This window comes from Rattus norvegicus, chromosome 7 (genome assembly GCF_021556685.1).
Source record: "Rattus norvegicus strain SHRSP/BbbUtx chromosome 7, alternate assembly SHRSP_T2T, whole genome shotgun sequence".
NCBI lineage: Eukaryota > Metazoa > Chordata > Mammalia > Rodentia > Muridae > Rattus > Rattus norvegicus.
Genome location: NC_141540.1, coordinates 60006016 through 60033331, shown reverse-complemented (window position 1 = coordinate 60033331; position 27316 = coordinate 60006016). Strand labels below are relative to the sequence as shown.

The window sequence follows — 27316 nt, the reverse complement described above, 5'->3', positions numbered from 1 at the left end:
GCCTCTTAAATCAGGTCCTGGCAAGTTAAGATTAAATTAATTTTACATAATCTAATGATACAAAACTCCCCCTCCATTTGCTACTCTCCCACTGTGATTGACTTGCTATTATTTTTGAATTACTCTTTTTGCTAGCTATTTAGGGCATTTACTTTGAAGGGCTGTTTTGGACAAGCCTTTACGAGTTGAAGGAGTTAGAGTGTTGTACTCTACTGAGGAAGCGTAGGGTGAGGAATGAGATTGGGCATTTTATTCAGAAGTCAGATCATGAAGGATTTATACATTCTGTTAAGGAACGTTGATTTTATCCTTTAGTTGAGAGAGACATTAAAGGGTCAGAGCTTGGATAGTCTTCTTATCATACTGGGAGCTTTCTCTAGAGGTATGAGGGTCATCAATTTCATCACTGTTGCCCAAAGAGTCCCCCTCATTTCATTTTGTTGTTCTTGTTATTTGTTGACTCTGATCTGTTTAATTGTTTGGTTAGGGAAAAACCTGCTCAAAATTTCAAAGATTGAAGTGGCTACCCACAGATAAAGAATACGTCATTTAGATCTTTGCTGGTGCGAATTAGAGCCAAATCCTTGTTTCTTGGAAGACTTGTCTCTGGACAATGTTCTGGTTTTCTTTCTACTGCTCTGGCAAAAGCCTGACCAAAACCAACGTGAGGAGGAAAGCATTTATTTGTCTTACAGGCTACAGACTAACATTAAGGGAAGTCATGGGAAATCAAGATAGCATCTTGAAATAGAAACAAGAGAGGAATCCTGTCTACTGGCTTACTCTGAAGCTCACATTCACTATCATTTGTATACATCCTAGGCACCCCCTGATCAGAGATGGTACCATCTACAGTGGGCTGAGCTCTCCCAGATCAACCAGCCACCAACAATACACCCAACAGATATGCCCACAGAGAAATCTAATAGAGGTCATTTTTCAACAGTGCTTTTTTCCTCCCAGGTGTGTCAAGTTGACAACCAAAATTAACTGTTACAATGACTGTGGTTATGTTCCAAATGAGGAGGAAAGCAATCACATATTAAGGTTGTTGTCACTCAAGCCTAATTGATTCTTACAGGATTATTGTTAAAATTCAGATACCCCAATATACCTTTGAGATACATTAATGCTTCTGGGAGTTGGACTTATAGCTATGAAATTGAAATATATCTTCTGAAGAATCCTGGAAGTCCTTTGTACTCTGATGATTGTGCTCAATATTCAGAGTGGAAGGAGGAGATATTAAAAGTACTAATAGTACTATTGGTACTTAGCCACTGCCACCTACTTAATGTTCGGCTTCCTTATCAAACCAGATGGTGGAAGAAACCTCACGAGGTCTGTTCTATGCTGCTGTTTCTTGATTAGGCTTAATTTGGAGAGGAAATGGTGAATGTAGGAAACCAAACACTATCTGTATGCAGTTTTCACATGGCACTGAAGATTGTTTCACTATCTCTCTCAAAACCACGGAAAAAGATTTTTTATTTACTTCAAAAGCAGATAACGCTGCTATGTTTAATATCAAAAGGCTACATTTAACAAAAACGGTCATAATTAAGGAGATCAAAGAGAAAACAACAGTCTGTGCGAATGCCTGAGAAGTTCACACAGATGTAGGACTGAGGACGTCTCTGATTGTGTAATACCTACTGTCTTCGGTGGGTATCGCATAGCCTTCTTTAATAAGAGGCTTACTAGCTTATTACAGATAATCATGCTGCTGCACCCTGGAAGCTACAAGGCAGAATTTCAAAAGAGATAAAGCCATCTGGTCTGATAAAGAGTCAAGAAACATTGGTAGGTGGCAGTGATGAGGACAGACAGTACTGTTAGTACTTTTCTCATCTCCTCTTCCCCTGAATGTTTAGCTTGATCCATTTGAATCTAAAGGTACAGTGCACTGTTGCATAAAGGCAGGGTCAATCAGGAGAGGGCAGATAGCCAAGCAGAATAGGAGAGAGTGTCAGCAAGAGGATGGGTAATAGTTCTGATAGTATTGAGTTTCAGGTGTAGGAGGAAAGGGGTGACTAGAATGTATTTAAAGAGATTACTTTGTGAGAGGTGGGGTTTTGAGGGAAGAGAACCTTGAGTTTTCTTTAGAGTAGTACGATCCGTAGATTAAGTAATTTGTTGCAAATATTTGAAAGCAACTCAAGTGAAATTCAGCAGATAAGAAACTCAATGGTAGAATTGGGAGAAGTTAACACGAATGAAGAATTAAACTATTATGTCTTAGAAGGGATTCCTTTGAGGATCCAGAGAGCAGATACCAATTAAAGTCTTCTTAGGTACACCATCTGATGTTCTTAGCATGCAATCATTTCATAAAGATACTTGGTTTTTGTTAGCACCCAGCAGAGCAGACAGACCTCAGGAGAGATAGTTTCTTGGCAGAAAAATGACAGGGTATTATTAAGGAAGAAGAAAACATGTCTTACAGATCAGTGTATTTTAACACATAGAGGTATAGTTTATTTATCACTTATTAGCTTCAAGGTGTCATTCTAAGCATCTTGTTGTTTAATATGTAATTTGACAGTTTGGGGCATCAACTATTATTAATCCATGAGGTGGTTGGTCTTATTGACTTTATTAGTTTTATAACTACCTAAGAGGTAATCAACAATGCACATATATTTTAGGTCTGGATTTAACAGATCCAAACAGATAGTGAGTGTTTTGACATAGGGAATGGATTAATGCTTTAATAAGTTCATAATATGATAGATACATGGGAAGTAGGTGACAGGGCTTTGGAGGAAGTATGTCACTGGATGCATGTTCCTGAGGACCATGTGCTACTCAAGGTACTTTCCCATTTTCTCTTTCCTCTGCTCCTTTCTGAAATGAAATGAAGGAGCCCCTGCTCTTCACATTCTAACCACCATGGCATTCTATCTAGGAGTATGGGACAAAGCAACGGTAGACCAAATCTTCTGAGGCGATGAGCCCGAATAAATAAACTCTCCTTTAAGTTCAACTGTCTTGAATTTTGTCATAGCAATGACAAGAAAAGTAATTGCTACACCTGGATTTCAAATGGTAGGGAAATGAGAGAAAGGATACCAAGGTTCTGTAGCTTACTAGTGGCACAGCTTGTATTCACCTTCAGGCACCTACATGCCCAACTGCTCATCTGCCTAAGCCTATGGGACCTAGAAGAAAATGGCAGGTGGGGAGTTTGAAGGTATTAGATAGATTCAATAAAGGGGGCTTAGAATGTATATATATATATATATCATATGTATATGATATATATATATATATATATATATATATATATATATATATATATATCAGAAAAAGAAAGAAGGACCTTTAGAGGAAATGAGATGACCAAAGTGAGGTTTACATATTCCAAAGAAAGGTTCCATATAATTTGGGAGGAGAATACTGAGGTCTTTGAAGCTCACCAGAGGGTCATGGCTGAGCATCCAGAGTAGAATTTTGACCTGGTAATGACGACTCGCTAACTGTCTATTTGCCTTTCTTAAGAATAACTTTCCCAGAAGCCATGATTAAATTTCTTTATTTAAAATTTAAAGACTATTTGTAGTAAAAGGATGAAATATCCTACTATCAGAGTCTACTATTCTTCTAGGCGGTTTTAGGTTTCATTTTCTCCATGAAACCTTTGTGAGTTGAGGTAGGTCTTCCACTGTGATCATCTGGTAAGTTCATACTGTATTGTGCACATCTGTTCTCAGTTACAAAAATGCAAATGCAAGACCTTTGAAGAGGAGAATTGTCTTTGGTTAAAAATACACTCAGAGATTGTACACACTATGCATGTAATTGTAAACAAATATGTACCATATGCATTTTATATAGCTTATGGAATTCTATACACACAGACACACACAGACACACACAGACACACAGACACACACAGACACACACAGACACACACACACAGACACAGACACACACACACACACACACACACACACACACACACTTACTCCAGGGTACATAGTATAGTTCTTTGCCCATTCAGTCAGTAAATATTCAAAATATCATGCATTTTGAAGGAAGTCAATATAGATCTTTATGAGTCTTTGGCATGAATGAACAATGGTTGTTAGTAGCACTTTACTCTGACTTCAAAAAGCTTCCTTTTTCCCATCTTCCCCTCCTGCCCTCAGCAGAGCTTCTTGTCCAGGCGGCAGCATGGACAGAGGAACCATTTCATTTGTTTCTTCTGCAACTTAATGCCTTACAATCTTGTCAAGCCAATGAGAGAAATGAAGAAATAAGATCTTTTTTTGTTCATATAGCAAATTTATTATATGTGTCTCTCTGATGAAATGCAAATTTTTTTAAATGGGAAGTCAGGCTGAAAGTTAGGTTATCTCTACACATGCTCAGAATTAATGCAAAATTGTCTCTCGGCGCTTCAGATAAGGGAGCATTATCAAATGAAACACACTCCCTTTGTCTGAATTAGAGTTCCGGTCTTCTCTCTTCCTTTTCAGTACTTCATTACACAATGAGAAATCCCATCAGAGCAGCCTCAGTGGGGTTCTAAGAGGTGCTCATGGTGGAGAGAATCCTACTTACTTGTCCTCTAGAGAAGGCAATGAGCACATGATGGAGTGGAACTGCTGTGTACAGGATTGGCTGAGGGTGTAAGGATTGTACTCAGCACGCTTTGTAGGGTGTTAGAGAGGTGTCAAGCACAGGCTGGGCAGGGAACATTAGTGGAAGTCACATGGCTATTCAGTACACTGGGCTTGGGTTTGGATTCCATCCCTGACTCAAAGCAAGTCTCTAGACTGGAGCCATGGCCTCTTGTATGAAATGGGGATAGCAATGTATATTGCAAATAACTTTAAAGAGACAATGAAACTGTAGTGCCATCAAAGTGCCAGTTGCATGAGGACTCTCAGTGCTTGGCAGCACACAGGTAAAGTGGCCAATTCATGTGTTGCTGGTAGGTAGGCAGGGCTAAAGGATGACTGAGGGGGGATGGGGACATTTGTGAGAGCAGCTTAAAATCGTCAGCTTGCAAGACTTAAGGAGGCATAGCTTAGGGTGAGACAAGAGATACTGGCATTTATCGAACCCTCACAGCACAGTGCCGCTGTGCAGAGTTTTGTAAAAAATTTGTAGCATTTATTTTTCTTGGGATTACCAACATTGTAATCCCAAGAAATAATAATAACATAATTATTAGGGGGAAGTGAGGTATGTTTTTCTATGGTTCTGTTTTGTTTGAAAAGACAGAATATTGGTATGCTTGTGGAAAAAAATTCTCTGAGGGAAAAATACTCTGGACAGATGAATCCTTTGAAGAACAATGGAGATGAAGCTGGTAACACAAAGGTATCTCGGACTGTTATCTCTTGTCTATAGATTAAAAAAGTAACACCCTACCAGCTGCCAGACTGTGATTAAAAGTGCTGTTAACAAAAAGGCATACAAATGAAAATGTGGAAAAGAAGAAATCTCCTGTGTTATGTGAATGCTGTAAGAAATTCATTCATTAAATTACTTTATTACTTTATTTTTAAATATCGTGATCTTATTAATCACTTATTATGTATCAGGTTGTCCTGAGACCTTTCCTGCATTATCTACGTTACTTTTCATAGCTGCATGAAGACTTTTCTACAGTTCTGTTTTCTATAGTGTGCAGACAAGGGAATGTGGTCTAGCTTGCCTGCTGTAAATGCTGGCTCACTGTGTCACAACGTATCTGACTCTAGAGCTCTGTTCTAGAGCTTTACTGGGTTGGTTCACATTTTTGAAGGCTGAGTGTTTAAGGGCAGGTGTGGGGACAGAATTGAGAAACAGGGACTCTCTCTCTCTCTTCAGGGAGCTTATTTTCTGCTAGGCATGAGATACTTTTTAGAGAATGTGTGTTTAGGGAAATATGAATAACTAGACCTTCCTGAGCATTCTTAGGAAGCAAATGACTCTGTTTCTAAATTGGTCACATTTTGTGCTAGAGAACACTTTTATTGGGGAGGGGGACGTCTGTCTTGTATGTTATAGAATATTTACCACCAATAGCATACACAGCTGTGACAGCTGAAAATATTTCCAGATGTTGCCAGATGTACACTTCAGAATTATCCCAGAGGAGAAGCATCTCACTAGAGAACCATTGCTGCAGAGGATTGCCTTTGGTCTCTGATGTCTGGACAATGATCGTGTAGAGGAGGCTCCATGTGGAGGTGTGACACTGATCAGGAGATACCTGAGGAACTCCACAGGACTTGGAAGGGTCACACTATTTTATGAGGCCTCCTTGCTTCTGCAATTAGGAATAATCCAGAGTCTATCCAGAGTAAGAATAGGAAACAGAATAAGAGACAACACACACACACACACACACACACACACACACACACACACACACACACACACCCCTCTGATAATCATTGTAAATGGAAAAAATAGCTTTATAGGGAGGAAGAGAAAATCAAGAATGTTTTCATATCTTCTCATGCCTAGCCAAAAATAAGTACTCTGTGTTCTATGGACAAAGATTCCTTGAGTGTTTGGGGGATAGACCGAGGGTTGTTCACTTTTCAGTGTTTCCAATGTGGTATTTAATGTTGATTTTCCTTTCTAGTCTAGACCAATGAATGAATGATACAGTGATCCTTAAATTATATTGCATTTTAGTATCACTGGGGACTGTTGTCTTTTGAATTCACACTTAGATTCTATCACAGATTATTGCATCTGAACCTTCAGATATAAGCAGAGTTCTATTCAGTACCGATGCTCTTAAGGTATGTCTCTATATGTGAATTCTGGGTAGAAGACTTTTGTTTCATGCATCCTAGTGGAGATGATTTTCTATAATGGTGCTTTCTGCTTTGAAGGGCATGTTTTGGACTTCACGTACAAATACTTTGTTTAACTTTCTATTTGTTATAACTTTCAAACATGTCCTACTTAGCTGCAAGGGATGTTGGTAAATATAGTCTTTGTTTCATAAGGTTATAGTCAAGCTAAATGTGTGAGGAGGTGGCAGGAGCATGGGCTTTGGGTAGTGATTAGCAACAGTCTATGTTAGGGATAGTTTTAAAAACACAATATCAGCTTCAGGTATTTACTGAACACTAAGTGTGTGCTCTGGTAGAAAGGAACAAATCTGTGTTATTCTTGTTGTAAAGATGGAGAACGGACTACTGTCTCACATTGGATGATAAAGTAAAGGTTGATAATTCTATACAGTCAACGGACTACCTTGGTTTACTCAAGTAGCATACTGGCTGCAGGTTTTCCTTTTGTTTTTGTTTTTTTTTTCTGGAGCTGGGGACCGAACCCAGGGCCTTGCGCTTCCTAGGCAAGCGCTCTACCACTGAGCTAAATCCCCAACCCCTAGGCTTTCCTTTTTGTTTGTTTTTGGTTATATATTTAAAAAAATTGAGACTTATACAGAAAATATAGGCATCTTTTATGGATAATAGGAATGTCAACAGTACTTCAGACTTCAGATTTTACTAGAATTTTGCTGATCTCTATTGTAAACTTACAAGATTCATTGTTTAATTTGCTCTAAGTGGGGAAAGGAAAGGCCATCATAATCTGAGGAAACTGGAGAGAGCGATGCTGCCAGTGTTTTGAGTTTACAGTGACCAGTGATCCAGAGGTTTGCAAACAAGCTAATGGTAGTCTGTGGGTCACACTGATCATGATGGATCACGATTCTCAGAACATCTGTTGGGATTTCTATGAACTCACTGGAGTTTTCCATGATGGGTCATTTATGAATCAAGGAGAAACATATACAGTTAAATGTATTCATCATCTTGAGGTGACAGAGTCAAGTGAGAGCTTCTTAGACATTGGTGAGGCATGTACTTCTAATCAAGAGAAAAGAGGAATCTCAGGAACACACTTCGTAGTCAGGTGCTTCTGAGTGGATTATCGCCATATTCTCTTTCTGTAAGCTTGACTCAGAAAGCCACTGAGTCAGAGCCTACACAAGTGGACAAGAGGCGAGTGAAGAGCTGGTTGGTAGAATCCATTTCCCCAGCCTCTTATATAATAAGCAATCACCTGCTCACCCATCTCTTTTATTTTTTTTCTCAGAATAGAGTGTATGAGCCTGAAGATGATGAGCAGAAATCAATCATATTGTCCCATGTGTCTGTCTTTCACCTTGTGTTTAGATAACTATTTGGAGAGAAAGGAAGAGAGAAAGGAAAGAAGGTGAAGAAACAGAGAGGGAATGAGAAAGAGAGGGAGAGAGAAGGAGGAGTGGACTGGCTTTTTGGTTAAAGTACTTTCCCTTCCCTCCAAAACAAACAAACAAACAAACAAAACAACAACAACAAATTACAAGGATCCACGTAAATTCCAGCAACTATAAAAGCTCTTCATTCTGGGATATGGTTACATGAATATTAGATCACCCAATGTTCATACACCCAGATTCATCCACGTGCTCCTGAATATTATCAAAATCATAGCAATGTCAACCGAATAACTACAGCAAAGAAGAGAGTACAAAAAGAATAAATGCCAGTCTATAAATTAGGTTAAACCATTTCAACCATTTATCTTTCCTCAAGAATGAGTGACTGAATGTCCCCGGAGGATGCTGGGCTTGGTCGTAATGAGCAGAAAAATCAGGTAAAGACAGAACATTGCTACCTGCTCATGGTTTGATTTCCACAAATGGAGTATATAGCCATAAATCCACATTTAGGACAACCCCAACAAGTAAGCACCTAGGGCCGATTATGAATCCTGAAGAATGTTGGCTACAAGAACTATTTGCCTACTCAGTCCTAATCCCCAACACATTCAGTGGATTCACTGTAATTTGTGTGAGGACAGTTGTATCAGGGAGTGTCAGCAACTAGAAAAAGTACATTTTTTTCTCTGTGTGTAATATAAAGGATCAAGGTATTTCCAAAGTAGGCTTTGAAAAAAAAAGCCTTAACAGTCACTGCTCAAGATGAAAGATTTAGCTAAATAAGTAGGTATAATCAGACAAAAGTAGATTGTTTTTTTCGAGTAATTTTGTTGATTTCACTTATTCTGTGCCTAACACTCTTTTCTCTTTATCTGTGGCTGTCTTACCTGCCATCCTCACTACCACCCTAAATCCCAGGGGACTCTGCACGATTTCTCTTTTTGTGGTCTACCTTCATCTGTCTTTGGTGTTACTGCCATTTAACTCATATAACTTGCATCTGACCTTGTGAGGTTTATAACTAGAGACACGCACTAGTCTGTAGACGTAGGTTCACATATCTTGAACTATTCTGCCTCCCACTTTGATGCCCCTCTTGCCCCATGGATGAGCACGTGTTCTGCGAGTGGGAATGCAGCTGAGATATTTTTAGTTTTCCTTTTAGTTTGAAATTAGAAAACGTACTATAATATTTTATGGGGGAAGCAAGGATTTGGACTCAGTCCTTGTGAATGCTTATCATATTTGTAGTTTTCAGTGAAAACAAGCTAAATAATAATAGTCATTAATTTTCACATCAGTTTTTGATTCCATGTCAAAAAGTAATTACAGTCTAAATGTAATCTCTATTCACATCAAAGGCTATTAAGCAATTTTTGAAAACTTGCATAATATAAACACTATTGAGTTGAGGGGTGTAGGAATCACTTTATGACACACACGTCCCACTACTCAACTATCTAGGGTTTTGGTTTAATTTATTGTTTATTTTATTTTTTATTTTTTTTTATTAACTTGAGTATTTCTTATATACATTTCGAGTGTTATTCCCTTTCCCGGTTTCCGGGCAAACATCCCCCTCCCCCCTCCCCTTCCTTATGGGTGTTCCCCTCCCAACCCTCCCCCCATTGCCGCCCTCCCCCCTTATTTTGACATTACATTGAATGACTTAACAGTTTTAGAGGATGCAGATGTAGACACTTTGGAAGTTGTGTATTTCTAGAAGGAAAGATACTCGTTCTTGTGTGTGTTCAGGTCATTTCTCTCCCTTAGTCTGCAATATTGTTTGGAGCAAGCAGTTTCCAGGTAGAGGGGACAGCTAGTACCAAGGTGTCCGAGCAGGAGTGTGTGGTATTATGGGGATAGCCAGAGGTGCCATGTAACCAGGAGGAGGATGGTAAATGATTCATTCAGAGACATACACACGTATGTGTGTGCATGTGCAGAAGAGGCCTTAATGGTGATTCTGGGGTTCTTAGCTTTTAATTTGAGCCCTGTGAGAGAAGGCTTGAAATGGTTCCGATTTTTATTTCAGAATGGTCTTTCATTTCAGGCTCATAATAAACTACTGTGAAGGTAAGGGTGAAGGCAGAGAGATGAATTAAGAAGTTACTGCAAAGTGTAGACAGTGGGGTACGGAGAAGGAGTGGGGTTCAGAGTATAGTTTGAAAATAGAGGTGTTAGCATTTAGGAAATATATGTATGCAAGAAAAATGGGAAAACTCAAAGAACCCTCTCGTTTTGCTTTATGCTAATCTGATATCTACACTTTTGAGGTTATACAGAGAATAGCTGAGTCAGTTGTTCATGGCTGTCAGAGAATAGTTCTAAATTGGCTAAAGGTAAACTGAAATCTTTCCATTATCTAAATAGATGACACTAAGTAGCTACATTCAACAAAGAATTAATTGAGCTCTTGAGAGTAACACATATTTTGCACACCTATAAAATGCAGTTTTTATTAAAAGTTGGATACTTTTGGTTAAGGAACTCTGCCATCCATTTCTCTTCCATATAAGATTGAGTAGCACTTGGGATTCAACCAGTTCTGATCAGAAGAATAGAATTCACATTGATGTCTTCTTGTAGTCTTTCTCCTGATCTGGGCCATTGTAGAGGGAGAACCAGGAGACCATCAGTTGGCCTGACACGGCATGGCAGTACTGACACCTGACTAACAGGAGACAGAAGTAGATTTATTTCCACTGTAATCTTATATACTATTGGTACTCTGTTCACACACAGGAGACTACAAGTACAGATTGCCTGTGACCCAGCATTTGCCAATGACTTCTTCAGATAATTGACATCTGTCAGAAATGATTTAATGGGCTTTTAGACAATCTGCTCCTTTATATCAGTGCAATGGGATACATGTTAAAGATTGACAGATCCTGGAGCTCATTCTGGTTCCGCTATGTATTAGCTGTGTTAAGTAACCACTTTAAACAAGTAATCTCATTTTGTCTAAGAAGCTTTTATTATGCATGTTAGACAAAATGAGATTACATAGATAAAAGTACCTGGCATGTGGAAGGCCATTTTTCTTCAGGCCTTATCTATTCCTGTGGGTGTTATTTTGTCGGAAAGTAGCGAGCGCAGTCCAGTGTGTAGTGGTGGCTATAGATATGCTTCTATTAAGTAATAACCATTGCATACTCACTTTAAAATAGAAGATGATATATGAAACAGCCAATTAGATACCATTTCTGCATTATTCGAAGATGTCCATTACCTAAAATCTCATTTTTGAAGCTGAAGTGATACATTCTTTATTGAACTACTGTACCATTTTTTTTTCTCTCTAATCTGATATCATTCCCTTTCTGACTTGGCTGAGGAGAAATTCACATTTCACTTCAATGTCTCGATGTATAATTAATCATATTTCACCTGTTAATAACTCTGGCATGCTTTCTTTTACTCACCTTCTTTGTTCTTTTTAAAAAAATGTTAGAACTCTTGTCGAATTGAGTTTATTTTTTAATCAACTTTATTGAGGTGTAATTTATGTGCAGTAATTGGTGCCCTTTTAAAATGTTCAATTCACTGGGTTTTGACAGATAGGAAATCACCACTATAATTAAGATGGAGCCTATTTCCATCACCCCAAAATCTCCTATGCCTGCTCCTTTATCTTTAGTCCCAGGCAACTGCTGCATTGAGTATAATTGTGCAAGGTTTGTTTTTTTTTCTCTCCCCTTTTATGGCAGACGATAATTGTTTCTGTTTGAAAGGAGTAGAGACAGTGGTCCTCTATTCTGTGAGAATATATTTGAAAAATGGAGATAGTCAAATTTAAGTTAAGGTTTTTTTTTGAAATTGACAAAAAATTTTAGCATGTGCTCATACAAACAACACGGAAGGGGAATTTCAGGGCGACTGGAAAGGTAACTGGCAATGGACGGTGAAAGGAGATGAGAGGAAGGAAACAGAACCATTGGAGGAATGCCAGAGAAAGACAAGCACAGCGATGCTTCAAGATAATATGACGGCAGGCACGTTACTGTGCTCAGGGACAGCTAAAGAGTTCACACGCCCAACCCCAATGGTTCCCTTTGCTCAGACAAATGTAAGAAAAGTTCATCAGTTGAGAGCTATGATGAAGCACCTGAAGAAACTAAGAAGGCTTTAATATAGCAGCCATGGAGAAATGGGATCAGGTGTTGTGCTTCCGACAAGGTTATTAAGTCGGTTTAATGCTTAGGTTGACACCGGAAGTCTGGAATTTGCGAAGGGATCACTCACGTGATGGGTCCTCCCATCTCCACCAGCCAGTTGTCTCTTGTGCCCAGGGTAGAGTTGCTAAGAAATATAAAATAAAATTTGTCAAAGTTGCATAAGGGTTGCAACAAGAATAGAGAGGGGAGGTAGGGAGAAAGGGGTGGTGGTGGTGGTGGTGGATTGCTTCCTAACATAGTTGGTCATCCAGACATCTAAACTAAGGAAGGAACCAGTCAGAGACTCGTGAAGAAAGGCAAAAGATGGCGCATTTTCACTATCAAATCTGCAGTGCTGTTAGAAAGACACCGAAAGACACAGCATGTTTTCTAATGTCCTTACTTGTTTGCACAACGGTTTCATTGGAATAGATGCGGTGGTGTATGTTGACTTCAGTCAGTTTTACGCCAGTAGAGGGATAACAAGATACCCGGATGTAGGGAACCTCCTCATTGCCTACATGGACACTGTGGGTTCCTGATCTTATTTTCTAGTTGTGTGACCTTGGGTAAATACTTCATCTCTGTTTCCTGACCTGTTAAAGGAGAAGTATAATAGCGCCCACCTCATGGTGTGTTGTAGGAATTAAATGCTTTAATAGATACTGCTAGTTAAGTCCAGCTGTTATTTATAACAGTATCAAAGCCTGGGTTTAAGATTCACATTCCGTTTTCGAGCCCTGCAACTCTGAGTAAACCCTTCAGCCTTTTGCCGATTGCTTTTCCCCTACCCTATCTGTAAAAACAGGTTTAATAACGGTGGCTGCACATCTTGTGATGACAATTGAAGGGGATAATATAGGTGAAAGTGCTCTGTAACTCAGAATGGCCATGTCGTCTCATGAAATACTGTAATAATTGCAATCACCTTATACAGAAGATATGCAAACGCATGCATATGGAAATGCCCTGTCATTCAAAATGTTGCCACAAACTCAGATCAAACATTGCATACTGGGAATATTTGGGATTTTATAATGGAATTTTTTTGATTATATATTCATATATTTGTTAACCTGAAGGTCCAATGAAAGAGATTATTATCAAAAGGACAGCAATTTTAACTCACAATAAAAATATTTTTGCTTTCCATGTGACCCCATTCCTTCCTTTGCCTTAGGATGAAGGGTTAAATACGGACAGCTTGTAATCAATACAAATTTTAGTGGACTCTGACCTCTAACACTATTGAGCCTAAGAACTTATTTATGTACAGAGCCTTGCAAGGTCTTTCCGAAGATTTTTGACAATTAGACGTTTTAGTTTCCCGGAGTGTTGCTGCAGGGCAGATTAGAGCACTTTTTTCTTGTTCACAATCGGAGTCTCCCTCTGTTTCTTTTTACCTTTTCCAACTAGTCTATTTTTTAAAAATTAAAAGTCTAACTATTGATATGTAAGTTTTATGCACTTAATTCATTCTGTTTAGGTTTATGGTTACACAGGCTTTGGCAAACATACACATATTCACCAACTACTACCACAGTCAAGATGGCAAGCCTACCCAGTGTTCTCAAACGTTCCTTCATGCTTCTAATGAGCAACTCCCCTCCAAATTCTTAGCCCTTGACAATTACTAACACACGCCCTTTCCTATCTTGTCTTTCCCCAAATGCTATTATTGTACCTATGAGGGTTTTTTTTTTAATAAATTTTTGGAAACTCACAAGTAGATTTCATCACTAAGTACATCAGATTTGTTCATCATGTTTCCATGTGTGAACGCGTGACCTCATGAATGCATCTGTACTTGTGCTCGCTTCGGGCAGTTGAAGGAAGACAGTGCTAGTGAGCCTAGAGATGCAGGCTCCATTCATAACTTAAGCACCTAAGGCTGGTGCCGTGGTCTTTCTAGAGGGACTCAGTTTATGACTGTGGCTGAAAATCTGGCAACAGTAGGAGGCCATCTTTCTCAGTTGCCACTCGGCAAATACTGCTGACTGTTTGTGGAGGAAATGATACTCACATGAAATACTAACTAGACAACTTTACCTACGGCCAGTGGAAAACTCAGTTAATCCATGTGGTAAGAAATGACAACAGAGAACATTAATCCAATTTCATCCATTACACCACCCAGTCTGGAGCGCCCTAGACGAGTCAGCACATTCAAGTAGAAGTTGGATAGTACAGGAACTGGAAAACTCAATTGTCTGCTAATTCTAAGTGGAGGGGGAAGGCAAACTCTTCCTGTAACTTATGAAAGGGAGCAGCCTATTTGGTTAATCTGTGATAGCTTCAAGTCCCATGGTTACGTCCTTTCAGAAAGGCTTTTTTCCTTAAAAATTGTTTTTCCCTTCTTTTCGTATTCAGGACTATTTCCAGATTTCAGTGTCTGAACCTTGGTTAGCATTTTCGCGCACTGGGACTGATGCACAGCTCAGTGGACCAACATCTGTTGGATTTCTGCCACACTGGACTTTCAGACTTTAAACAGATCTTGCCTATTCCTTACAAGAATCACAAAAAGCAGTTGCTACCATGGCCATTTCTGAGCCATGGCTTGTCCAGGGTCATGTAGCTGGTGGCATCAGACCAGCTTTCAAAGCTACAACCATCGTCCCTCCCCTGGCTTATGACTTACACTGCTGCTCATTTCTCTGTGTAACAGGCTTCCAGGCTTGTCACTAATGCTCTATTTATCTTCTGGGTAAATGTATTGATATGGCTCATGGAGTATCAACCTTATGATTATATGCAATTGTCTAGCAAATAACAGGAATCACTTTTCGTTTTCTATCTTTAGGAGGTTAGAACACTTTATAATAAATATGATGACCTTTAGGTCACACATTTCCTGTAAAGTAATGACCGGCCCCTCTCCAGCCTGCTATTAATTGTGATCCAAGAGCACTCAGCCGTAGTTATAAAAATAATAAAAAATAATAAATAACACAGCAAATGATCCTTTGGTTATTATGTAACACTGTGGTGGGTGTTAAAAAGGCAATATTGGGAGCCTACAAGTATTTCCCGTTACCCCACTCACAGAGAAGATGAACACATTTTCCCGTAGGCCACATTTACCAGATTTCATTATTATTGTTTCAAACATTGATAAAATAAAAGGTCATAATTCTGTGATTTTTTAAAGGTTATTCTACTTGAAAAATGATGACACTGAAGTCAGTCACTAGGCTTCCTAGCTAGACCTCAGCTTTTAGGCAATGCAGGATGTTTGGTTCAAGATTATCTAAGTCATAAAGCAGTGTGTGAAACTCTTACCACTGTTGATCTTCCTCACCCTCTCTGTTGCCACGTGAGCTGGTCATGTGTAAAAAAACTCTGTCTAATTTTTGAGGGTCTTTTTATTGATTATTTTATTTATTTACATTTCAAATGTTATCCCCCTTCCCAGTTTCCTCTCTGCAAACCTCCTATCCCATTCCTCCTCACCACTGCTTCTATGAGGGTGCTTCCCCTCCCACCCATGCCTGCCTCACTGCCCTAGCATTCCCCTATGCTGGGTCATCAAGCCTTCACAGGACCAAGGGCCTCCCCTCCTAATTATGTCAGATAAGTCCATCCTCTGCTATGTATCCAGCTGGAGTCATGGGTCCTTCCATGAGTTCTCTTTAGTTGGTGGTTTAGTCCCTGGGAGCTCTGTGGGGCGTGGGGGTTCTGACTGGTTGATATTGTTCTTCCTTTGGGGTTGCAAAGCCCTTCAGTTACTTCAGTCCTTCCCCTATCTCGTCCCTGGGGTCCCTGTGCTCAGTCCCATGGACTTTTGAGGGTCTTAAGCAAATCTTTTCTTCAGTCTTTCAATTTGTTAGAGTCTCTATTGGTTCTTTTGGTTCTCCCTTAGTGTTTGTCCTTCCAATTCCATTCCATTCTTTGCTTTGACTATAATTTTACCTTGCAGTATAAATCTTTAGGCCAGTGGTTAGCACTGTGGGTCGAGACCTCTTTCTTTGAGGCTCAAAGGTCCTTCACAGGAGTTGCCTAAGACCATCAGAAAACACAGATATTTATATTATGGTTCATAATGGTAGCAAAATTACGGTTATGAAAAAAGCAACAAAAATAATTTCATGGTTGGTTGTCACCACAACATGAAGAACTGTCATTAAAGGGTTGCCACAGTTGGAGGGATGAGAACCACTGTTCTAGATACTCTAGATATAATACATGATCATGGAAAAATTTTATTCGTGGAGCTTGGAATTTCACTGAAGGAGAGATGAGTTTGCAAGTGATATAGCTGCATCTTGTGTGAACATCATGGTGTTCAACCCCTTCGGTCCCACAATGACTTGCAGGGGAGGTTCATACCTAATTGCAGCATGTGCAAACAACAGTTTGAGTTGTACTAAGGGGGGAAGCCCAGTGACTGAGTTCAGTGTCTGACTTTAGCAGTTTGCTTTTTCTTTAAATATTAAATGTTGAGAATTAGTTCTGATGATTAAACACTGAAAATCAAGACTCAAGATTTTAGAAATATTATATTTAATAAAGTTCTTTGAAGAGTACTGCATGTAGGGCTTCTGGAGGATGTTTAGCTTGTGCTCATGAGCCATAAATACCTTCTAATATAATTCAAGTCTTCCATGTAAATTTATCAGGTTAATCTGATGCTGCCTAATTAAAAGTCAGCTTTATTCAGCAGGTCACTTTATGTAATTTACTTAAAATGGTGTCTTACAGTTTATTTAGAATATTTTAACCCTTAGCTTTAAAAAAAAGTTCTTTTTTTTTTTTTTTGTTAGTTTGTTTCCATTTAAAGGGCAACTGTGTCCTTTATGCAAAAAACCTGCTGACTTGTTTGAAGGCCTTGGCACCAGGCCTTTCATTTGCATGATCTATGTGAGGAAAAAAAATAAATGTTTACCTTAGACTTTCTTGGTATTAGGAAGTATTTGAAGTGCTAGGTTAAGAGCTGCTTTCTATTAATTTAAATTTTTTTACAGTTAAAAAAGAACGTATCTTATGTAAGTTCCTCGAGGTGGTAATATTTTATGGAACAAGAAGTTTTAATTTTGTAAAGTCCATACCTACTTAAGATTTTTTTTTCAAGCAGCCATCTGTGCCATAACTCATGATTTCTTGTGCATTTTAATCAGAACCTGCTTATGCATAGTTGGAGCCCCTTTCCTGCAGTGTAAACACTGCAAATGATGCAGGGCATTAAGACACCCAAAGTCTTGGCCTCTGCTTTCTCTTTGTACCCGAGCTGATTTGCAAATTAAAAAAAAAAAAAAGAGGAAGCGTATCTGCAATGGTACAATACTGCAAATGTGATTGGCACTGGGAGTCCAGGACTAATGTTGGAGGTTGCTGCGGGGAGAAGGGGGCTGGGGGGAAGAGGAGAGGGGCCAACAGGGACAGGCTGATAACACATAACACGTAGGGAACACGCAACTTCCTTTTGGTTCAGCCTCGCATCCTCTCCCCTGGGAGGGCAGCTTGTCTTCCTGTTTCCCCTGCGCTGCTTTGACCAGCCTAGCTGTCTGGAAACAGAAGGAGAATTGGCAGCGTGGCATTATCGTCTTGTCCTCTGATTTTCTGCGGCATTTTAATTGCGTTGCATGGCCTTGAATGATGGTTACTTTAAATGGATATACAGCATTTCTCCCCCTTTATGTGTAATTTAATGGGGAGGGGGGCATACAACCGAATTTCATTTCAAGCAGAAATATGTTGCGCCAGCTGCAGATTGAGGCTTGGCCTTGATTTGCAAATTTTCGAAAATTCAAAGGATGTTCTGCCAGCAGCAGTGTAATAGTTGGGGTATGGCCAAAGAGCAGCCTTTCATTGAATATATTCTATTCCGGCTTTCGAGTGCACAAATCCAGGGAACTCTTTTCCTTGAGACGACACTGATGTATTTACTTGGAATAGCATTATATACACATAAATCAGGAGCTCTGGCACGGAAATCAGCACTTGCAGGTTTTAGTTCCGAGTCATGGATTTGTTATACGACTTTGGGGTAGTTACTTATGCGGCCGCATCATTCACGTTTTAAAAGTGAGCGTATTACCCATGAGCAGATATCGCTGGAGCCTAGCAGCTTCCACAGGGTATGGATAATGTCTGTGGATATCATTTTTTAATAAGAAATATTTACAATAAAATATACATCCGGAAACGTGCCCAGTTCATACGCTTATTTTCCCAGTGAATGTTTGCAAAGTAAAATAGAGCAGAAGCTGCTTACTCGAGTCAAAGAACCCCGAACATCGCTGGCATCTACTAGGGTTCTCCTCCAGGGACCTCCCAGTCACTGAGCTCACGTCTTCTCCCCAAAGAAAGTGTTCTCTGCCTTTCAGCTCAGCAACGAAAATAAACGTTGGTATATTTCTTGAGCTTTTGTGAATGCTTTTGACTTGTTCTCCCCAATAACATGCCTCTAAAATTCACTCACGTTGGTGCATGTAAACGCAATTCCGTTCTATACGAAGGCCTCTTGATTTGCTTACTTATAAAGAGTCCTGGTAGTCCAAGGGTTCTCAACCTGCGGGTCGCAACCCCTTTGGTGGTAGACGGACCCTTCCACAGAAGTTGCCTAAGATCATCGGAAGTATCAGATATTTGCATTAAGAGTCACAAAGGTAGCAAAATTACGGTTATGAGGTAGCAACGAAAGTGATTTTGTGCTGGGGGTTAACACAGCGTGAAGAATTGCAGGGAAGGGTCACAGCGCCTGGAAGGTTGAGGACCACTGCGGTGTCTCTCTTTGGCCAAACTGATCAGGGAAACATGCTGTGCTGTATTAGTTACCAATCTCATGGTGACTCATGTAGTGGTATTTCATATTCAGGAGCACTTGAATTCTAGAAAAGAAAATTGCAGCGGCCTTTTAATATAAAGATGGCTTTCTGAAGAGCATTCTGTGTACTTTGCCATGCCCCGGAATATTTCATTTATTAAGCGCATTCTAAGCAACACGCTGTGTTAGTTCTCATGACAACTTTCGGTGGTGTTAAAATCACATTCTTTTTCTTTTTTCAGATGAGAAACCGAGTTCCCTTGCGTTGAGAAAGCTAACCTTAGTTGTCTATTTTTATAAAATAAGGAAGGGGGTGAAATCAACGTAAAAATTCGCAATTTCACTATTGTGTCCCCTTGATGATTATTAAGCCTAATTGTTGATTGCCTGGGGCTGGTATTCTGGTAGGGTCTGGAGACTTAAGCAGGCAAAGCGGGCAAACCAGGAGAATTAAGTGAGAATTTGGGGATGGTGAATAGAACGTTCAGTGTGGGCATCTTCTGCATCCCTCCCACTGCTACAAGATACCAGACTGGATAACTTAGAAATGAAAAGGGATGGAGTCTGGAAGTCACAACGTTAGGTATGGGGAAGGTTCCGTGTCTGGTAAGGACTCACTTCCTCTTCCAACGGGACAGCTTGCTGGCTTCGCTTCACATTGCAGAAAGGCAGAAACGCTGTGTTAACATGGAGGACGTACTGGAAGAACTAAAGTGGGTTTCTCAAACTCTTTGACGAGGCCTCTAGACGGATTTGCCAGGGCTTCCCCATTCCCTATCCCACCTGTGAAATGGTCTACTTGCCAATACTCTAGCAGTGGCATTAGCTTTCAGTACAAACCTCTGAAGGTCACAACTGACAGCAACATGCATGGGGACTGTAGGTATATAGGGATGGACACCAGTGGCAGCATAGAGAGCAAGGCATGGAAGGCCACTGCATGGAACACGTAGGGTGGACTCAGGAAGAGCAACAGCAAGAGTCAAGGTGTGGCGTGGCAGGGGAATGTCGCTACAGTGAGACGTTGAAGTGGGGTGGCAGGGTAGAGGTACAGAGGAGTAATGTGCTGATAAGAAGCCTTGAGAAGGACCCATGGATAAGAGTGTGGAGTCCTTGGATTTCCTTTCAATGAGATGGGACTTTCTGAGTGGATACTGGTATCAATCAAAGTCTTCTTTATTGAAAAATTATGTTGGGGCAGTAACATTAACTATTAATATTAATGTCCTTCAGACAAAGGTCACCAGCAGCACATCTTTAATGGCTTGAGTTGGATTCAGTGCTTGATTTAATGAAGAAAGTGTCAAGCAAGGATGTCCTGTTCAGGGCCTATGAGAAAGGACTCACTAGATTTGGGCTCATTCTACATTTCTACATTGTATCTACAGCACTTGACCACTGTATCAAGGAACAGGGTTAATTCCATGATCTGGTATATAGACCTATTTTATCTAAGGGAAAGGGGACCGGAGCAAGTCTTAGCCTTTAATCGTCAAAGAAGCCACAGAAAGTCAAATGAGCTAGGAAAAAGGTAGTCGGTATCCTTGACATTTGAACGATAAGCGATGAGTTTGTGTGAATGATTAGACAAAATTAGGAAGAGACATTGGTATTGTCTTTGCTCTGACACTGCCAGTGACGTTGGCTAATGCAGATGCTCACTGAGATTGCCCTTCCCAATCACAGAACAGCACCGCCCAGTCTTGAGTGACATTCCAATTCCCTGATATCAGGGGCTGTTGTTCTCTTTGGTGGTGGTTAGACGTTCTAATAATGAGTTCAGCTGAAGCCTTTCTATATCTTGGCTCCATTATATTCCACATGAGTGTTACTTGAAAAATTACTTCCTTTTGTGCCTTAATTATTGGAACTTATGAGTATTTCAAAGGGTTATAAGAACAACGGGAGAAAATGTACTAAAATATGTCCAACAGTGACTAGAGTTGGAAGCGGTTCAGGCACAGGTGCTATTACTACTATTGATGTTCTTTCAGGGCGTTTAATAACACGAGGGAAGAACGGTCAGAGAAAGATGAGTCTGGAAGGCATATGAGAGGTAGGAACAGACATGGAGAGAAGGTATAGTCCCATCAAGCTAAGGCAAGGACAGGTAATAGGATGTTCTGCCCTCTGCTCGTTTTAGGACGAGTCATCACTGAGGACTGGGAATTCAGGAATAGAAAAACACAGTTAAGGACAGACATGTGCAGATGGAAAAGTCGAGCATCCTGCTGATAGCACAAGACTGTGGCTCAAGGGAGTGGTCAAGTGCTGTAGATTTGGTCACTACCTCTCCCCCTCCAGAGGGAGCTGCTATCTGGGCGAGGGAGGAGTTCCAACGCCCTTGTCCTCTGATTCTCCTTGGACTCACTCTCTGGGGCTAGGAAGACTGCTACTCTTTCATTAGTACTATCCAAACCTAGGTCTACCTTAGCTGACTGTCAGAAGTTAGGCTTGCTTTGATTATCAACTATTAGAAACTATTTTCATGCCAAGATATTTTCAGAGATTTTTAAACTTAAAGTCTTTTATGTACAGGTATTAATCTATGCCAGGATGGGAAAATGTGAAATGTCTGGAAGTTGTGCTATTTTAAGATACTTTCTTAGACGATGCTATTTAGATGATCCTGTTTATCATTCATTACATATTTGTCTGTTATGTATCAATGTAGCTATCATTTACCAATCGATTATCTATCCAATGAACATCTATCAGTGGTATAGTCTATTAATCATTTATTTGTCTAACCACTGTCTACCAGTCAATAATTTATAATTATCTTTCAGTATCCCTTATCTCTTTTGATGAATTATCTATCACCTCTCTCTACTATTTCATAGATATCTGTCATAATAAATCTATTAATCATCTATTTATCTATAAGGAACTATCTATGTAACTACTTACCATCTACATTAATATCTATCATCTGTTAATCTATCTATCATCTCTCACTAATCTTACTTTCAGATTGTCTAAGTAACTGGGCTGTATTCTGTTGTACTTTAGTAGATTGCTTTTACCGAGTACTGATCTGACATTATTATGTCAGATCACTGAGAGGTGTAAGAATCATGGTTTATTATTTTATTTAATGTTTAGATACTGTGAAAAATCTGTTTTTATATGACACAAAGGTTACTCTATGAGGATGTTTGGATAGAATATTTTTCTCAGATATTGATGACATTTTTATTTTTGTCTGGACATGCTGAACCGAATGGCTGATGCTCTTTTATGCACAGGCTGCTGGGAGGCACAAGAGAAAAAAAAACATATGACTTTTGTTGAAGCATCTAATAACTGAGGCATACAATTATGACAACAGATAATGTCGATGGCTTTATATTCTCTGCTCTGCTTTTACTTTCCTGTGCATTTAATTCTGTCAAATATTTTATCTTGGTCATTGCTAAATTGTCTTAGCTTCTATCGTATGATGAGTTGTTATATATAAACCTGCATGTATATGCACACTTACATGGAAGAACATGAATATACATTTTATATCATTTAAATTTTGAATTATATTTATTTAAATATTTTGATAATTTTTTCGAGAATTTCTTACAAAGTATGTCATGAAAGACTCTAGAGACTATTGTGGTTGAACTAAATGCCTTTTATGATATGATATAGCTACAAGGTTATGGGGGTCAGAAAGTGGCATGTAATGGTGTGACGAAAATGGCCTCCATAGGCGTGTCATTTTGCATGTTTAGTCTCCAGTTGAAAAACTATTTGGAAAGGACTAGGAGGTGTGGTCTAGTTGGAGAATGTGACTACCTCCAAGTAGGGAGAAGGCTTTGAGGTTTCATAAACCTATGCCAGGCAATGTGTCTTTTTGTCTGCTACCTACCTGCCTGTGGGTCATGGCGTGAGCATTCAGCCCCATGACAGCCTGCCTGCTGTCATGCTTTTCGCCATGATAATAAACTATTGGATACTTTTTTTTTTATAAAAAATATAAGAGTTGCCTTGGTCATGGTGTCTCTCTACAACAGAACAGTCACTAATACAATGGATTTTGAGTACAATCACCTTCCTTAGCTCCTTCCCCATACCCCATCAACTCTTCTGTTTCTTTCCACCCAACTTTGAAATTACTCCCTTATTTCTTTGTTCTTTTCTTATTCAGTCCACTTCATGTTGCTCAGTTCACACCGGGCCATATGGTCAGCCTACATGGAATGGTAATACCGAAACAAGCTGCCAGCAAATGCTAATAACTCCCCCACCTACTGCTGGGATTTTGGATCTACTTTGCCCCCTCTATGCTGGGAGTTTGTCTAGCTGGAGATTAAATAGGTCTTGTGGGTACTGTCCCACCACTGTGCATCCCCCCCATATGCTTCTGGCTCATTGTGTCTGGAAAACACTGTTTCCTTGAAGCGATCTACCTTCCCCACCTTCACAGGTTTTCTATTCCCTGTCAGCTCTACATCTCATTTATCACTAGTGAAAACTAAGATATACAATCATATATATATATTTGTGGGAAAATTTGGATACATATACTATGTCTGAAACTGGCTAAAGGTGTGTGTGTGTGTGTGTGTGTGTGTGTGTGTGTGTGTGTGCGCGCGCACGTGTGTGTGCGCGCACGCGCGTGCCCATGCCCACAAGCACACATGCACGCATGTTCACGAGTGGGTGCTCAGTTATACACACATGTGTGTATACAGAGACCAGAGGTAATTCTTGTGGGTAGTTTTTCAGAAGCTACCTCTCTGGCTTTTTGAGACAGGGCTTATCACTTTCTGAACTTGCCCATTTGGCTAGATGGGTTTGCCACTGTGCACCCAAGATCCACCTCTCTTTGCTTCTCCATCTCTGTGATTACACAGCTTATCAAACATGGTTCTAAGAATGAAACTCGAGTCCTCATGCCTGTGTAGCAGTCATTTTATCAACTGAGGTATCTCTCCAGTCTCCATATCTTTATATTGTTATGCTTTTCTTATTCTATAGTATTATTTTACTTTTTAGTGTTATAATCGACAGATTCATTTCTTGGTTTTAAAAACATGTATTTTTTTGTAGCAATGACAATAATGTAAAGCACTTGTTCAAGTAGATAGAGTTGGATCTTCAGTGTGGAGTGCAAAGGCAGCACTCGAATTCCTGACGTTGCAGAATTTTACCTTGATGATAAGGTATATTAAAAATGCAACATATGAAAAATGTGTCAGCTTTTCTGTTCATATGCACGCTGTGTTAGACAAAGCTCTGGATTTGAAATCAGAAGGCTGAATCTAACCCTTTTATCTACTGACAGATAGCATTGTGCAAGCCGATAGTCTTCATGAGCTTTAGATTTCTTGGTAGTTGGAGACAGAAGGTACCTCACCTCACCATTATTATGAAGATTGAATTAGAGAATGCACAAACCTATGTAAACTGTAAAAGCTAATGTTATGATTATTATCTAAGTTTTGATTTTGTGTGAATGTTTTAATTTCTTTAAAATCCTATTTACTTAATTCTTCTATACTTACATAAAATCCTTACTGATTCATTTTTAACTAATACTATTTCAATTATACAAATTTTTGGAGTGCCATGGTATTTTAATACATGTATACAGCTCACAATGAGCAACTAGGACCATTAACATTTTCATCACAAAATCACAATTAGATAGAGCCAATCAGTTTGAGTGTTCTTCAGCATGTAATGAGACTGTAGTTCATAATGCTTTCTATAACTGTCATATATTACATATATTATTATATTATATGTTATATAATAATTATATATACGAGAGACTCTAGAAAGCTCTACTTTCATAATATCCAACACAATGATAAATATCTAAAAGCACTAATTGCTGACCTGTTCAGTGTGTATTGCATACATATACTGTAACACCACATTGGACTCCATGAATATTTTACTTACAAATTTAAAGTAAATGTTTAACTTGGTTACCAGAACGTTTGCCTGAGTGTAGAGCAGAAATCAGCACCTTAAGTGCCAATGCAAATTGTGAGGCTGTAAGAAAAAGAAAAGAAAAAAATCGAAACACAATTCATGCTCTTCTGTTTCATTTTTCTAGTGTAGGAAATTGGTAAAAGAATTGCTTTATTTATCTTTAAATTTCTAGTAGAAAAAAAAAGACCTCTGACCATCCCCCTTGCCTAAGCTGTGATAGGAAGTTGTAGAAACAGAGTTTAGGGAGAGAAAGATATGCCCTGGGCATGAGGGAGGGGCACTTAAGTGAAATCTGATGGCTTTTGGAGAGAATTGGGGATGGGCTTCATAATGGATAATCCCAAGAGAATTCAGACAGCTAGAGCTATTGTAGTTAATTGAAACTTAAAAGTTTTGACAAGTTTCAAATTAAAAATGAAACATCTAACAAGGATGCCAAACTCTCTGTCATTGGAATATACCACTATACCACTGTCATCTACAAAGAGTATGGTCTAGACCCTTACAATCATTCACAGACACACACACACACACACACACACACACACACACACACACACGATTTAATATAAATTTATGTATACATACATTTTTTTCTTAGCATAGTTTCTTTTGTAAGAGGAAAAAGGTGTCCTTCGCTCCAGTGGTACATTCACTGATAAGTTAACCATTCTGCTGGGGACCCCACCCCAGCCCTCCCACGCTCTACAGCCATTAAACTCAGCAAGGCACAAGCAGGAAGAAGATTGAAAATTGGGGGTGACTTGGGTGGGGGGAAGTACGTCACCAGGAAAGGGAGCGGACAAAGGAGTGCAACAGATGCTGGCAATGGCGAAAATCGCTTGCACGTGCATGTCAAAGAATTTAAAAACAAGAAAAGTCTCATGTTTTAAGTAGGCTAATTAATATGTGTTAGGCCTCTTTCACAGCTGTCCTCAGTACATAGGACTCACGAAGACGATAAACACGATAGATAGTGAGATAAAATTGTTCACATTAAAGTTGAACTGGACTTTTGACCTTTGGTGTAGTTATTCATCTTTTGTTTTCAAAATCCTGTGTTTGAGGCTATTTAGATCCAAGGGAAAATACATTTTTACAGCTCTGTGTTAGAGAGTACATGGGCTTCTATTTTTACCAAGTGTTAGAAAGTCCGTTCTCTAGTGAGTATTCATTACATGTGTGCATTGTGTTCCTAATGTATTCAGTTTTGTTTAGAAAAGAAAGCCTTTAGTATAAAGGCATTGAACAGGTGAGTCTTTGAATGAAAGGTTAATATAGATATAAAGTAGAAAGTAGCAACACATATAAGTAAAGATTTGTAAATAATGTACAATTTTACTTACTGTTGCTGCTCTCTGCCTGACTGTAGGTAACAGAAGAGCATAAAAAGGAAACAAAACTTAAATTCCTCATAGTTCCTCAGGCTGTACTACACTAACATCCAAGGACGACTTCTTTACCCCTTTGCCATTATGGTTCTTGTGGAGAGAAGATCCCATCATAGGAAAAAAAGTAATCATCCAGACTTAAAATAATCTCCCTTGTTATTAATAAATCTTTATCAATCTTTATTATTTACCAATACCCAGCTTTTAAAAATTCTTCTACTTGCTAAAATTTGTTGATAACCTTAAAATCGATGCTTGGATTACTTTTATGGTGTCTTCTAAGTGTGCATGGAAAACTACAGAAAAAAATTCAAATCACCTTATATGAATGTCCCCAGCTTAGGTCAAAGAAGAGGACTCTGCCTCCTTGCTTAAGGGTCTACACTGTAAAGAGTCTCCTTTGTGATCTAAGAGGTGCTGCATTCTTTTTTTGTATTTGAGATTTTTTTTGTTAAGAATTTCATGTTTAGCATGACCCCTCAGTACAGTGCTGACTTTGTCTAGTATTGCTAATTGTAAGAAAGATATCTATCATATATTTTGTGTGTGTGTGTGTGTGTGTGTGTGTGTGTGTGTGTGTGTGTGTGTTGGTCAGCTTTGCTCAGCCATGAGCTATAACCAAGAGCTCCACTTTAATGCTTGGAAAATATGTCTTAACAGACAACATGTCTTAGTGGAATCACACACAAATCAGGATGAGAATCTCGGCCTGCCTAATGTCATGAATGGAGGAAGACATCATAGAGTAATAGGAAATAAGAAGTCAGAGGTGAGGGGATAACAGATGAAAAGTGAGACATAAGCTAGTGTTCACCTTGATCTAGAGGAATTACTATAAAAAGAATGAAGTGCTTGGCTGGGAAGGTCAGACCCCAGTGGAACAAGGAAACAACTC

General features: G+C 39.3%; 1 protein-coding gene and 1 long non-coding RNA gene across 2 annotated transcripts in view; one reads left to right on the top strand and one right to left on the bottom strand.

The window, feature by feature from the left end:
- Trhde (thyrotropin-releasing hormone degrading enzyme) overlaps positions 1 to 27316 on the top strand; it is a 404767-nt gene that overhangs the window by 25841 nt on the left and 351610 nt on the right.
- LOC148004682 (uncharacterized) lies at positions 10600 to 12794 on the bottom strand. Its single transcript, XR_015624654.1, has 3 exons — positions 12731 to 12794; positions 12416 to 12472; positions 10600 to 10841 (listed from the first exon to the last, which is right to left on the bottom strand). It is a non-coding gene; the product is annotated as an uncharacterized LOC148004682 (long non-coding RNA).